Source organism: Periplaneta americana, chromosome 16 (assembly GCF_040183065.1).
Source record: "Periplaneta americana isolate PAMFEO1 chromosome 16, P.americana_PAMFEO1_priV1, whole genome shotgun sequence".
Classification (NCBI taxonomy): Eukaryota; Metazoa; Arthropoda; class Insecta; order Blattodea; family Blattidae; genus Periplaneta; species Periplaneta americana.
In genome coordinates this window covers 127,281,065-127,297,714 of record NC_091132.1, presented here as the reverse complement: position 1 = coordinate 127,297,714, position 16,650 = coordinate 127,281,065, and the positions used below count along the sequence as shown (strand labels likewise).

The 16,650-nt window shown below is 36.9% G+C and overlaps 1 long non-coding RNA gene across 1 annotated transcript in view; it reads right to left on the bottom strand.

Moving 5' to 3' along the window:
• Positions 1–440: 440 nt before the first annotated feature.
• Positions 441–16,650, bottom strand: part of LOC138690972 (uncharacterized) — a 443,659-nt gene continuing 427,449 nt past the window's right edge. The window contains exon 3 of the long non-coding RNA XR_011329724.1: positions 441–543. This is a non-coding gene — a long non-coding RNA (uncharacterized lncRNA). The remainder of the gene's footprint in view (positions 544–16,650) is intronic.

Below are 16,650 nucleotides of genomic sequence, written 5' to 3'. Positions count from 1 at the left end.
AACAGGTTAACGCATATAATAAAAAACAACTCAGGTTTCTAGACGGTGTTGTACAGAAATTTATATTAAAAAAGAACCAGTGTGTTTCATATAAACATATAGTCGTTACGGCAACGTTATTGATATAAGAAGAGAATAATTTCATAAAAAACATTTGTTACATTTTTAGAGTTTAGAAAAGACTCTCTGAATCTTCGCCATTAACTTCACAACATGATTCAGCTCTCCAGTGCCATGAATTTCTTGTTGAGTGGAAAATGTTAAGTACGTACCTAATCGCATTTCCTAAAGCAAAAATTCCATTTAACAGATGTTTTCTTCTAGCGTGTCGTTGCGAGTAAACTAGGCCCTTCATGAGACCGAGAACCAGAAGTCGCAGGATTTGAGATCGGGGGATCACGCCGGCCACATAACAGATCCATTGAGTCCAATCCACTTACCTGCATACTGTTCATTCGAATGGCGCCTTATTACAGGATGGTAATGTGCAGCTGCTTCATCTTGGAGTAGCACATATTAAGCCGTGCTGCCAGTGGTCTGCATCTGAAAAAGTGTACATACGTGTCACCTGTTAATCGTGCGGGAAGTTCAGAAGTACCCAATAGCATATCCCAACTAGTGTTGCTCATGAATTGATAGAGAACTGACGTCGAGAATGTTTCCCGAATAGCATGTAAAAAGTTTTTCTGAAATTTAGAACTCTTTGCCTTAACTTAGGAGCACATTATTTTCCTGAATCCACAAACGATTAGGGAAAACACGAGAATTTTACTGGAAGCAAGTAAAGAGATAGGTTTTGAAGTAAATTCCGAAAAGACAAAGTATGTGATTATGTCTCGTGACGGGAATATTGTACGAAATGGAAATATAAAAATTGGAAATTTATCTTTTGAAGAGGTGGAAAAATTCAAATACCTGGGAGCAACAGTAACAAATATGGGAAATGCCTGTTATTATTCGGTTGAGAAGATTTTATCATCCAGTCTGCTGTCAACAAAACTGAAAGTTAGAATTTATAAAACAGTTATATTACCATTTGTTCTTTATGGTTGTGAAACTTGGACTCTCACTTTGAGAGAGGAACAGAGATTAAGAGTGTTTGAGAGTAAGGTTCTTAGGAAAATATTTGGGGCTAAGAGGGATGAAGTTACATGAGAATGGAGAAAGTTACACAACGGAGAGCTTCACGTATTGTATTCTTCACCTGACATAATTAGGAACATTAAATCCAGACGTTTGAGATGGGCAGGGCATGTAGCACGATTGGGCGAAAAGGATAAATTTCCAATTTTTATATTTTTATATTTCCATTTCGTACAATATTCTCGTCACGAGACATAATCATATACTTTGTCTTTTCGGGATTTACTTCCAAACCTATCTCTTTACTTGCTTCAAGCAAAATTCCTATGTTTTCCCTAATCGTTTGTAGATTTTCTCCTAACATATTCACGTCATCCGCATAGACAAGCAGCTGATGTAACCCGTTCAATTCCAAACACTCTCCGATATCCTGGACTTTCCTAATGGCATACTCTAGAGCAAAGTTAAAAAGTAAAGGTGATAGTGCATCTCCTTGCTTTAGCCCACAGTGAATTGGAACAACGCATATGACAGAAACTGACCTATACGGACTCTGCTGTACGTTTCACTGAGACATAATTTAATTAATCGAATTTGTTTCTTGGGAATACCAAATTCAATAAGAATATTCTCTTCTCTCTTAACCGAGTCATACGCCTTTTTTAAATCTATGAATAACTTACCCTTATACTCCCATTTTTTCTCCAATATCTGTCGAATACAAACAATCTGATCAATAGTCGATCTATTAAGCCTAAAACCACACTGATGATCCCCAATAATTTCATCTACATATGGAGTTAATCTTCTCAAAAGGATATTGGACAAAATTTTGTACGACGTTAACAAAAGTGATATTCCTCGAAAGTTACTACAGTCAGGATTGCCAGGTCAGTAAAATACAATATCGCACCAACCTTGAACTGAATTGAATAAGGGAGGGGATACTATGACTCGTCACTGTGACCATATTAGATCTATTGCTAAGCGCATTCCCCACCCACACCGGCTGACTACACTAAGGCTAGCTGCGTATTAACAAGGGAAGTACCCCAGCTCTAACGGTTAAAACCGAGTGTAAATGGGTTTATAATACTGAGCTGTGCTTGTTGTACCACCCATCAAGGTTATTTATCTGTAAAATTCCGCAGTCGTATACAATCAATGATTGAACAATAACGAATCTGATGACTGGAGAAGCACAAATCGCTGAAGAAACAACACCGTGTAACAGACAGATATGACAAGGAGATCCACAAAATACGTAAATGAGGTATTATGTGCCAAAAAGCTACACAACATTTGCTTTAAATGATATACGAGTATAGGGTATTTCAAAAGTCAGTTCAAATATTAAACCGCTATAAATATTATAATATTTGAGATAGAGAAAAAACAAGAACAACACAGTGTTGGACAAACAACGGGGTTTACAAAACATTGGGAAGATGTTCGCCGTTCTATTGTTCAACGTACAGCTTTATTTCTGCCGCACCATGTACAGAATTTTGCAGATAATGTCTTGGAATATTGGCAATTTCTTGCGAGATGGCTTCTTTCAGTTGCAGTAGGTTTGTTGGACGTATCAGGAAAACTCGTTTTTTAAGGTAACCCCACAACCAAAAGTCGGCCGGATTGAAATCTGGAGATCGCGGAGATCACTTGTTGGAAAGTGCCTACTGATGACTTTGGTCGGAATATTTATAATATTTATAGCGATTTAATCTCTGAACTGACTTTTGAAATATCCTATATATTAACATATGCAATGCGTACCTGTCCGTATATCCCGAACTAGAAGATGCTGTGTTGTGGTACGTTCTTCCCTTATTCGCCACCAGAGTACAAATCTGGAGTTTCAATGAAGTGATTAAAACACAACGGAATGGAACAGAATGCACACTTGACAAGGGCAACATGTGAACATGCTACATCACCTCAGTGGCGTATACTGGTTAAAGGGTTTGGGCTACCACTGACCCTATTATTACACAAAATATATTTTAAAATCCCTATAATAAAATTCCTTACATATTTATGTTAATTCCAGACGTCTTGATTGGGACGAAAATACGTTGATAACTTCGTCCTTGAAATTACAGTTGGGCCACTTGCAAAGTTTCTGTAGAAATGACTTTTCAATGGACATCAGTGCCAAGCCGGATAAACGTTCTTGTGTATGAGTTGATCTACAGTAGGATTTTATTCTCTTCAACGCAGAAAATGTTCTTTCTACCGATGCTGACGTAGCTGGTATTGTCACAATTAATGTTGCCAATTTAAGGACTTCAGGAATAACTTGGTTCAGCTGGTTTTCATATATGGCAGATAATATTTCATGGATAGGTTTGTTCGAAAAATCAAAGACTTCTGCTGAATATATTACACTTAATTTATTTTTCAAACGTATTTGATCAAAGTGACTGTTATAGGACTGAAATAATTTGTTTAGGGCCTCATTCGGGAAGTTTTCTCTATAAGCAGAAAATTTTTGGGAATCTAGAAGATGTGTGAACTGAAGCTTTCCATAATCAGAAAATCTGTCAGTAATTTCCATGTGCATACGATCTAGTATGCTGTAGTACAGCTGCCTGTATTTCAATTCATCATCTCCTTTACTTCGCTTTAATGGTGGTTCCATTGTATTGGCTGAAGAATTTTCATTTTCCATATTACTCCATATGGACGGAAACCCACTACGTCTGAACTCGGATATAGTATTTATTTTTTTTTAACTTTTATACCTCTTGCAAGTAGTATGCTATGTCTAGACTTTTTGTCTGAAGAATATTGTAGAGCACATCTGTATGTGCGAACACTCTAGCATAGACTTCAAGAAGAAATATATTCTGAAACTGTGTGAAAAAATTCAAATATCCTTGAGCCTGCACATTTACAGCATCATCCCAGTTTTCTTCAGAGTCATTACAAATGTCATACTTTGCATATTTTCACTCTGTAATGAAATATGGATTAATATTCTGGGGTAACTCGTCTGAAGCTAAACACGTTTTTGTTTTACAAAAGAAAGCTATAAGAATAATGGCCGGTGTGCATAAAAGGACCTCATGTAAAAATATTTTCCGAAACTTAGAAATCTTGACTTTACCTTGTGAATACATTCTTTCCCTAATGATGCTGTATATTAAGAACCAAGATAAATTCAGTACTAATCAAGACATTCATCATTTTAATACAAGACATAAATCAGATCTTCATCTACCCTCTGTTAGTCTAAGCTGTTTTAAAAAAGGAGTTCGCTATTCATGTATAACAGTCTTCAATGCACTGCCTAATTATCTTAAAGATTTGAAGAACAACGAGAAAAGGTTCAGAAAAGAATTAACCAAATTTCTACATACTCATACCTTCTACACAATTGATGAATTGTTTATGCTTGTGAATTGAATTATTCTACTTAAATGACATGTACAATTTTATATAGCTCAACTAAAATATGTTTTTATATTGACTTAATCTGTTTACTATGTATTGTATTTTTTGTTTAGCATAACTGATGAAATGTATGTACTGTAAATTGAATAGTATACTGTATAGGTCAACTGATGAATTGTTTAAGCTTATAAATTGGATAAATCTACTTCATATGAATTGTATAGCTTAACGAAAATAAGTTTGTAAATTGAACTAATTTGATTGTATATGTTTGTATAGTTTGGCTGATGAATTGTATATGTTCTTAAAATGATTACTAGTCTGTGTAGCTCTACTGATGAATTGTATATAGACCTACTGTAAATTGAATGGTAATATGTATAGCTCAACTGATGAATTGTTTATGATTATAAATTGAATTAATCTACTTGATATTAATTGCACAAATTTGTATAGCTTAATGAAAGTATGCTACTTTGTATTGTATATATTTGTATAGTTTTGGCCGATGAATTGTATATGCTTTAAATTGAATAGTAATCTATATAGCTCTACTGATAAATTGTTTTTGTTTGTAATTTGAAGTAGTTTGCATGATATGTATTATCAATTTCTGTATATCACAACTGGTTGAATTGTTTATGCCTTAAATTTAATTAAATTGTTTTGTATTATAATATAGCTCAACTTATGAATGATCGTTTGCGTTTGTAAATTTAATAATCTGATTGGCTATGTATTGTATACTTTTAGTAGAGCCATCGATGTAGCTCAGTCGACAGACTCGCTGGGCTGCTGATCCGGAGCTGCGTTCGGGCTTGGGTTGGATCCCCCTTTGGACTTTGGTTCCTTCGGAGGTTTTCCCCAGCCGTGGGACTGAAGCCGGATGGTCTATGGCGAGTCCTTGGCATCAACCCCTTTGATTTGATTACCCCCTTTGATTTGATTACCTGGTTGGGTTTTTCCGAGGTTTCCCCCACCGAAAAGGCAAATGCCGGGTAATATTTTGGCGAATCCTCGGACCTCATCTCATCTCACTACATCTCGCCAAAATGTAAAAAAAATGTAAAAAAATTGTAGAAAATTGTAAAAATTGTAGAAAATTAGGCCTACTAAATTGTAAAACTATAAAAATTTGTAAAAATTGTAATTGTAATATTGTAAAATGTTGACATGTTCCACATCTTAAAGCTTCATTGCTCATGTAAGATCTATGGAATAAAATAAATGAATGAATGAATGAATGAATGAATGAATGAATGAATGAATGAATGATATGTTTATAGAAAGCAGTCCGTTTTTCTCTGTATTCCTTTACTGTATTTACAAGCCGAGATGTAAAATTCCATCTAGTTGGTGCTACTTTTGGGAGTTTCTTGTTCATAAATTCCTTGAGTTTTCTGATCTTTTAGGAGATGATGAGAAAAATGCAGCTAAACCCGACAGTGTTTTGAAAAAATGCGGCATTCTGGAATGGATGAAGTAGTTTGTTGCAAAACTAAATTGAGAACATGGCTGTAACAATGGACAAATAGTGCTTGAGGATACTTTTCTTGAACTTTTGATTTTAAGCCATTAATATTTCCCGCCATAACTGAAGCACCATCGTATGTCTGTGCAATTAACTTATTGCCGACATTGTATTCTGCTATAACACCTTCCACATGCTGAAACAAAGCAGCAGCAGTTTTGTCCGAACTGACATTTGTGAATCCTATAAACCGTTCTTGAACATTGGCAGTACTGTCGACGTATCTTAAAACAGTGGACAATTGACTCTGATTAGAGCAGTAACTTGTTTCATCAACAACAATGGCCACAAAAGATTTTATGTTCTTTATCATAACCCCACTTATAGCAAATATTAAGTCATTCTGAATTGCGAGAGAAGTACCACGAAATACTGTTGAACTCTCAAGATGATTGGCCAGTAAATGGTCAAATTCACTTAAGGAACTTAAATATTCAATATAGGCCTAATTTCCTATATCGTCTGATTGCACTCTCTCGTTATGACCCCGAAAAGCCAATTCTTGTTTTCCTAGAAATCAGACTGCGTTAATAAGATGCAGTAAAATCTCCCGATTTTTTTTTTTCACAAAAGCATTGTGTTGGTTGATGTGTAGAGCTTTTTGCTTATCTAGCTGTAAATCAATTCTTGTCTTCCCAAAGTTTTCAAAGTTCATGCTACTACAAATATGAGCTTTTGATTTGTCGTATTCTAGGACTGCCGTTCGAAGGGAGTTCATATTAGAAAACCCCTCTTTTGACCACACATTTTCGCGGCTAAATAACAAACATGGCCAGCGAAATAGTTTAGACAGTTTAGAAGTACCACACAACCAATTCCACTTACCATATGATGTTGAAGTGAAATGGCGTGTGTACTCACGCTGTTTTTGTTTTACGTCCATGGACAAATTTAACTCAGGAGTTGGTCTTTCCATTTTCACAATTTCAACTTTCTCGTTGTTATGTACGACGGTTGAAAGGCACTTTTAATAAACCTTCTATTACACAGTCATTTTCAACACAAACCTCTCCAGAAACTTGTTGTGCCATATTTTTCACAATATCATTTAATTGGGAAATTAAAAACTTAATAATTCACAATTGATATAACTCTTAGACACTCGAATAAATCACAGATTTAAAATAATGCACTGCAAGAACACAATCACATTCAATTGCTAGCGTACTAAGTGTATTGCTGCTTCGCGCCTGCGGAGAAACCGATCACGAGAGCGGTAACTCGCCCGGCCTACAGTGCACGATGGAAACAGAAGAGAGCGGGGGGACGGGCAGTTGTGCGATGGACAGCGTGAGCGAAACGGTCACAGGCTACCTCACGTAGCAAGCGGTTTCTCCAGCGATGCCGCCTTGACAAATTGTTTCTTTTCGAGAGCAGAGAGCGCATATAAATCTAACAATTACTTTAATTTCAATTACTATGGTAAAACTAATAATACAAAATTATTACATTATGTTATATTATAAACTTTTTCTTTTGTAATTTCCTTGGGCTACCGCCGGTAGCCCCGGTAGTCTGCAAAATACGCCCCTGCATCATCTTCGGTGTATCCGCACTGCAATAGTTCAATATCACCAGCCACAATGATCACACTATCCAATGATGCAACAGGAATATCAGCTTCGTAACCGCATCTTCGCCACGAAATATTAACATGGATCTGTAGCTCGGTGCAGAAAGTTGGTTGTAGATGGCAGAGTGAAGGCGGATGATGAAATATCGATCATGTAACGTGACCTGCAGTTTGTCAATTTGTAACCATACAAAATCAACAATTCTGCAATGCAGTTAGTACCGTCTGAAAAAATATATACACCCGGAGGTTGGCAGTATTTGGTTGTCTTTTATGGCCGTATCTGTAACGTAGTATCCTTGTTGGGGAAACATTCATTTTTCAGACTGTAATCTTTGTGTCCTAACCAGAAATCACAAAGTAATAGACCTTTTTTCACAAACATGGTCACCGAGGACCGATTGTAAAAAGCTTTTCATGTGCTCTTTGATCATATTTTCATTTTTACTCGCTTCAACATGGATGTTCCGTGGACAAATTGCTGCTAGTTTCTTTGCAAACTGTGGACCAAATATCCCTGTGTTTCTTGAAAATGTAAAGCTTGGTCGCTAATCTATCATCCATGGACACTGCCACATCTATTATGTAACTGTGTGTGGAGCTATAAAAAGGCTGTACCACACCAGCTGTTGATTTTTCACCTCTGTGCGATAGTGTTTAAGAAGACGATAGTTCATTAAGAAATTGGTTCTGATCATTATTGCACACGCGTTGCTTAACTATGTTTTTTTCTTTAATGAACATGTTCACATCTACCACAAATGTTTCTGCTTTGTGCCTAATGTAGCGATATGCCTGGACGAAATGTTATATTCTTCTTTGAAGCCGCTGGCGAAATACAAAGAAGCTTTAAATTGTCCAGAGCAACTACTGTAGCAGCTTCCAGAGCCCAAGCTTGAATGTGCCAGTAGTGGACTACTGATCATAGTCTCTGACTCTGTCAAACAGTGCTCTTACAGTCTCTTTGACAGCCTTCAGATTTGATGTTTTGTTTCCCTTGAAGTGGCCCCGGTCTTGCATTTTGAGCGTCACATAATCCAAAATTACCTTGCGGTTGGATTTCAAACGAATGCAGATATAGCTTTTCATTAGTTTCCTGTCAGAATTGTAACCGCGATTAAAATAATCATAAACATTGTCCAATGTTAGATCATCAAGACACTGCAGCACATTAGGTCGTGGTATTTTTTAGAGTGAAGATAAGTATTCACTTTGACTTGCAGTTCCTTTATTTGCTGGAGAGGACGTTTCAGAACTATTGGAACTCTCATACCCATCTGCTGTTTCTTCTCCGCCATGAGACTCACAATCACTATTCCTATCCAATAGGTCGGTATCTACTTCTGATAATTTCCGGTAGTATGTCTGTACTATAATGTCACGTAACATGCATGCAAACGGCTCATCCTCACTCCAATTACATCCTCATTATCCGGTATGTAAGTTCGACGTACATTTTCGCGCAGTAGGTAAACAATGTTCACAGGATTAATTGACTTCAGCCTACTCATGTCTGCCGTTAGTACGTGCACTTCACTATTGAACACCGCAATGGTCTCGCTCGTACTCTCTGTACAGCTACGACGTAGTGAGGCTAGTACGCTAACTTTCAGATGGCGATAGCGGCCGCAAACGTAGTTTTACAGATGAATGGCATTGATAGCTATTCGAACAGGTACAACATTATATTTTAAACGCGTTTCCAGTCGGTTTTAGCCGTTCGAGCTGGGGTACTTCCCTTGTAAGATTTCGAGTAGGAAACCACACTCGTCCCTAGGCCAGATCCTCCATGCGTCGCCAGCCGGCGTGGGGGAAGTGGTGTGGAATGCTGACAGAATAATGTAGATGCCTAATATGGGGAAACGGGAGAACGTCGACAAAAACCCAACTATGCTCTTTTCCACCAAAAGTGTCATTATGAAAAAAAAATCCCACCAGTTGGGAACCATTGGTTCAAATTATGAGTGACCGTGAGAACTATCAATTGAGGACGTCACCCAAATAAGGGCATATATAGCAAAATGTAGTTCTGATATAAACTAATTTCAATGTTCATAGGCTGTCAGGTTCATCATAGTTGCGTCGAAAAAGTTTTTTATCAACAGTAATCTCACTAGAGGTTTTGATTTATCTAGAGTGTAATCGAGTGGTATTTAATTGACTATTACACGATTAGAAGAAAGTATATAAAGATTAGAAGTAACAAAGTACCTACTCCAATACAATAAATTATTAATTGGCTTACGAAAATATAACTGTCTTCAAATGTATTATTGTACCATCTCAACATTACGCTAGACGGCAGTAGTGTTTTATGATTATGTTTTCTTGTTATCAGTTGTGCCAACTATAGTCTTCATTGAACTCTGTGGACGGTTACTAGTGAAGAAGGCTTTGTTGATTCAGTTTCATTTTTATTAAAACATTTGCATTCCACTTCAATCATCCGGATCCCAGAAATCAACGTCACTTGACAGATGATTTTCAACAAAACTTAATATTAAACAATCTCTGATACGTGACTATCCATAATATCATATAATAGAAGCTATAACAAACATAACCTAAATAATATAAACAAGTGTTAGAAAAGTTTTAATTAGGGATGATGAAATAAACAAGAAACGTTTCAAGTAACGATGATGAAATAAAAAATAAACATGAATAATTTTAAAAGAAAAAATTATTGAAAGTACAATTTTCAAATTTGAATGCTTTAGTGGTTGGTGGTTCAGTTGATGTTATATTGGACGTGTGCGTAAAAGAAGTGAACTCGTTGATGTACATGGTGTATCCCTCAACTTATTCAGGATTTCCGAATGGTGCTCTTCATATATGACCAGTGATCTTTATTAATTCTTGTTCTTGAATGCCAAAGCGAGACATATTTGAAAGTGCTGTGCATCGACTGGAGTGGTTTGTAATTTTCTGTTTTTTGACGTCCAGACCAGTGCAGTTTGAAATGTTGGCAAACAAAGAAACAAATGCTAGGGTAGTGATAAAAATATACAAATGCTAGGGACGCGATAAAATTAAACAAATGCTAGGGACGCGATAAAATTGTGCGATCAGCAGCCATTATTGGTTGAAAGACGTCCTTTCGTACCGTTTTATTGGTCAAAAGTAGTATGACGTAGTAAAAGCGTAACAGTCACTGTTAAATAATTTCGAGGATATTTAAAACAAAATTATTGAAACATAGGCCTAATAACAAATAATATGTTCTACTATTAATAAATAAATATATTATGGAACTCTGTATACGACCTTTTTCCGGCGACGATATGTTTTATTACTGCTTTTAATTTTTATGATGTTTTAGATGTGTAACTTCCCATGAAAATTAATTATAGGCCTATATGAGAACATGTCCTACGTTATTAATAATTTTAAAATAAAAGTAAAATAAAATAAATTCAACAAAATAAAATATACCGTACATTTACCATATCATATTAAAAATATATATTCAATAATTATATATAAGTAGGCCTACAAAATAACATTAGGCCTACATTTTAAGTTTATAGTTTTCTTGTTCTTCTTGTATCTTTTCCTTCTTTATGCATAATCACCATCAGAGTGCTGCATTGGAGTTAAATCGCTCGCTTGAACTCGGTAGAGTGTCGCACCCTCGAGTGAGATACGATCGGTCGTGATACGCTCGTAATAAACAGAAGCACAGTACTATGTCATCTCACCGACATGTCTTATCTTGTATGGAAGGCGACAGATAAGATAAAGATATGTTTTGCTCACACGGTAAAAATAAGGCTTTATTTTCTGCGTTTATGACAAACGTTTAATGGAACAGTCAATGGAACGTACCAAAACTGGAACATGAAGTTATTTAATAAAATAGTATGAAAAACTTCGATATACAGTTACTATTGCTAATTAATAATTATTCAATATTTGATTTACCACATATATAATATGATAGGTCCATACATAGTTTTCCGCCTATATACTGCGACAATGTAGACACGTTTTACAAAATATTATTGATATAGCAGTAGATTAATAACAATATTAGTATAGAGATAACGTCACAGAATAGTAATATGCGTTACAAGAGCGGTATGTTAATGTTTTCATGTTCGAGGAAAAGATTGAAAAAGCGAAAAGCAAGCTTATTTTTTTCCAATGTTTTCGTTCATGATTCACTGTTGCAACTGACAAGCTGAAGTAAACATCGAATACTAGCAGAAGCCTACTACATTATGGCTTATAACAGCATGTGACTACCATCTAGTAGGCGAGTTCACATGTTAAACGTAAACACGTAGCATTGTTTACTGTCTTATATATATTTTTTTTTGAACCTGTTATGTTGAATGAATAAGTTATAAACTTACATTATTTTTTAAACTGAGAATAACTGAAATTAAGTTAATCTATTACCTCAAAATTCTCCTTATTTCACTAATAACAACATATTTACATACATTTAAATACTGAATATAAGTTGAGGTAAAATGTACACTAAATATTGTTCAGTGTTGGTTTAATATTACCAATGAGCGAGCATGCAATGGTTAGAGAACAAAACAACAAGGGGAACACGTTTGTAATTCCTGAATTAAACTAAATTGAGTGAGCTATTCAGTTGTAATAGTTTGAGTTCTTTTAAAATTTGGGATGATTTGTCGTCCTTCATTTCCAACTTGGCTGCCTCTTCTTTCAACATATGTAGGAATTCTTCCATTTTGTGCAAGGACTTTGTCAACTGGTAGTGCAGGAATCCTGAAGCAAGCCATACCGTTACAAATTTGTTTTGTTTTGTTGGTGGGTCTAATACCAATAATGTTTGGAACCAATCATGTAGTTGCGAATCTGGCCATACTTTTACTAGTAAAGCTTTTGCTCCTTCCCATATGGTTTTCGCAGCACCACAATTTGTGACACGATGTTTCAGTGTGTCTAACCACCCACACTTTTTGCATGCCGGGGAGTCTGTTAAATTATGGCGATGTCTCTTTTCTTCAGTCGGTATAATCTGGTTGAGATAGCAATATACTGTTGTCTTCCATGCAGTCGGGATGTTTGCCATATGCAAATTGCGCCATATATTTCCCCATTTTTGGTTTGGCAACTTTTCCGCGATCCGTGGCGTTTGCACGGCTTTCTTCATGAGGTAAGTGTAGATAGTCTTGGTGTTTTGATTCTTTTCATTCGTGACTGTTGTTGGTGGATATGACTCTATTATTTCCCAAATCATTTTCAGCGAGTGCGGTAAGGTGGTAGTTTTACTGCATAGTAGTGGAATGTGGTCTTGCCAGAATTTGTTGTCCATGGGATCGCTTTCATCGTGTTTCGCTCGAAGAATATTCCGTGTCAAAAGGGCCTGACTTTTCTCTTTTATTGCCGTCAGCTGTAAACCTCCTTTCGTTATTGGTAGATGCAACTGCGTTTTCGGAAGCTTGTAAAAATATCCTTTCCAGACATAAAAGCTGATTGCTCTGTCTAGCACTGTGGAGTATTTGGAAGGAAGAGGAAAAATCTGTGCTAGATACCACAATTTGGACAGGCAAAATACGTTTATGTGCCATATCCTCTCAAGGAGATTGAGGTTTCTATGTATATGCTGAAACATTGTTGCTCTAGTTCTTGCAGACGTAATGGACCAATTGATGTCAACCATTTCTTTGAAGGATGCACATACTGTCAATCCTAAAATCTTTGCTTTTCTTTTTATAGGGATATGATTAACAGTGTGTGTAGCAGCCCAGTTGCCTAATGGTACTAATGATGACTTTTGTACATTTATTTGTGCACAGGATGCCATACTATATGTGTGTAGAATCTGTGGTAATTTTGTACACTCGTCTTCATCTCGGAGTAGGATTACAACATCGTCTGCATAAGCCCGGATCGTGAACATGTTGCACGTGGCTCGTCCAGCTTGTAAGATGTTATGTGACATTCGAATAAGTGGTTCTATACCAATAGCGAACAGGCACATTGACAGAGGGCATCCTTGTCGAACCGATGATGCAATTGGGATATGTTTCGTAAAGAAACCGTTCACTTGAATTTTGGAGTATGCACTATCATACAAGCTACTTATAGCATTAACAAATTTTTCTGGTATACAGAAGTGTTTCATAACTCGTTGTAGATAGAGATGGTTCATTCTATCAAAGGCCTTATTAAAATCTATTGATAACAGTGCTGCTTTTTCATCCGGGAATTCTTCATAATATAAAATTGAATCACGAATGGTGGCAAGGTTGTGAAATATTGATTTGTCTGGTACACTGCAAGTTTGGCCTATTTCAATAATATCCCGAAAAGTTGTTTTTACTCTGCACGCTAGTATCTTCATAAATAACTTATAATCTGTGTTCAAGAGTGTAATTGGACGATATTCCGACACTGTACGTGGATTTGTAACCTTCGGGAGAAGTATTACAATCCCATCACTGAACCCCTCAACTACAATCCCTCTATCAAAAATGTAATTGAACAAGTCCACTAATGTGTCTTTAATTAAATTCCATTGCATTTTGTACAATTGATATGTAAGTCCATCAGGTCCAGGGGCAGAATTCTTGGGTGCAGTTTCTATTGCCCTAAGAATTTCTTCTTCTGTAATTGGTAGCTGAAGATCGTGTTGCTGCTGCAGATTCAAGTGTCTATTCACGTGCTTAAGTAAAGTGTCTGTTTCCGTTGCAGATGTGGGAGATGCAGAATAAAGGGCTCTGAAGAAGGTTTCAATTTCTTTAATACAATCTGAGTTAGATGTTAATTGTGTTCCTTCCGTTGTTTGGAGGTGGGATATATATTTAGTCCTAGCGTTGCGTTTTTCCTTTACAAGATGGTATAGGGCACATCTTTCATCTTCGCTTACTGTTGGCGTTCTCGCACGTATCTTTACACCGTCCATGAATTTTTGTTGAAGAGCACAAATAGTCGATTTGATGTTCATAATTTCTTGCCACTTATTACCACCCGCCTGTTGTGCCGCATACAATTCATTTAACAACTGATGATAAAAATTCAGTGTGTCTCTATTTGCTTCGGCTCGAATGATACCTGCTTGTTGAAAATACGTTTTTATTCCAGGTTTTATAATGTTTACCCACTTTTGCATGATGTTGAGTTTGGACTTGTTGGCTTTGCTTATTAATTTTTCAAAATGTTGAGAAAATTGTTCACTAATTTCAGGAATGTGTAGTAAAGTGTTGTTCAGTTTCCAAGAGCCCTTACCATATATGGGAAGAGTAATATCAGTCTGAAGTGAGAGGAGGACACAGTCATGGTCAGAAAATGGCGTTGGAAAAACTTGTATACGGTAAATACATTTACTGTGTGTTCGAGTGATATAGAAACGATCTAATCGCGATGCTCCATTTTGTCGGCGAAAAGTATATTCGACTCTATTACCATGGAGAAGCTCCCACGTATCTACTAAATGTAAGTCTTGTGTTAGGTTTGCTAAAACCGGAGATGGATTATACTGCCCCGTTTGATCTTTCGCGTGAAGCACGCAGTTCCAGTCCCCACCTATCAATAGACAGTCATATCTGTGACGAAGGAAGAAAGGGAGTTCCTTACTTAGAAAACTTTCTCTCTGTTGGCGATGATTAGTTCCAGAAGGGAGATATACATTGAGCACCTGAATGTTATTAATCTTCATGGCTATCACTCGTCCGCTTGGATGTTTTTCGATGGCATCAACCGTAAGTCCACAACGATAAATAACTGCCGTACCACGATTTTCATCACCAGTGTTAACAACATAATCGTACTGCGGTCCTATGAAATCAAAGTTTTCGGTATTCACTTCCTGCAACAATAGAATATCTATGCTATTTTGTCTTATGAATGCATTGAGTAACGACTGTTTATTTTTACTTTGTAAACAATTTATGTTTAATGTTGCATAATTTCGTAGTAGCACCATATATTGAATTAAATAAAGTAGTACAAGTACTGACTTGCCGTACGATATGGATATCCCCGTCTGCATATTCTACGTCCCAAAATTATTTATGGCTAACCGTCGTTAAGGGATTCTCCAGCCCTAACGTTTTTATCCTCCTTCGGAAGAGATTTTCCATCAGGACCGTCCTTCTTACTGCTGTCTTTGGTGCGACCGTAGATTGCGTAGGGGTGAGGTCGTGGACTGTTCTTGACCTTATTGCTAGGATACGTGGTTGATGTGTTCTTTTCGCTGGAGCTGCTGCCAGACGCCGCCCCATCTTCGCGACTTCTCAGACGTGGGTCCCGTGTAAACTCATTTTGCGCCATAGGTTTAAGTTTCTTAGATGGTGTTTCGGTAGTTTCGGTAGGTTGCCCTATTTTGTTTTCTTCGAGATCGAGTGTGGATTCCCCAAGATGCAGAGGTGTTTTTATTCCAGATGAAATATTCGTTATTTCCACGTCATCGGCGATAACTGCAAGTTGTTCCATATCCTGTGCACGATCAGCTGCATCATTTGCTGTATACTCTGTGGTGTCCATGATATTTTGTTCATCTTCGGTAGTCACTGTTTTTGTTGCCTCAGTCTCTGATGCGGTGTCGGTTTCCTCTTCTACAGGTGCGTCACGTTGCGTGGGCCGTTCCGTCGTTTGCTCCTCGCGTTGCTGAACGACTGTTCCCGAAACAATGTCACTTAATAACAGTTGTCTTGGTTTAACATTAACTTTAAAGGTAGTTTTCCTCTGAGGGCAGTCTTCTTTTTTATGATTGGGCTCATGGCACACATAGCACAAAATTGGTTGTCCCACATACGTGATGTGTGCGTTATATCCAGCAATGGTTATCGATCCTGGAATATGCTTCTTGATTTCCATTTTTACCGCACGAACGCCATTGTTAACTGGGAAAGGATAAGCTGTGCTCCACTGTTCTTGTCGCACTGAATGAACTACACCATACGTGTTTAACACTGTTTGAATTAATGAACTCGGCACCTCCGGGGGTAAATTAAACACTCGGACAGTTACGGATGGAACATCTGCCTTGCTTACTTTCACTTGCGTTTGTTCACCATTATTATATTTGAAATCCGTTGTACCTTCATGTTTGTGTATCAGTTTTTCGTATATCGTGGGCGAT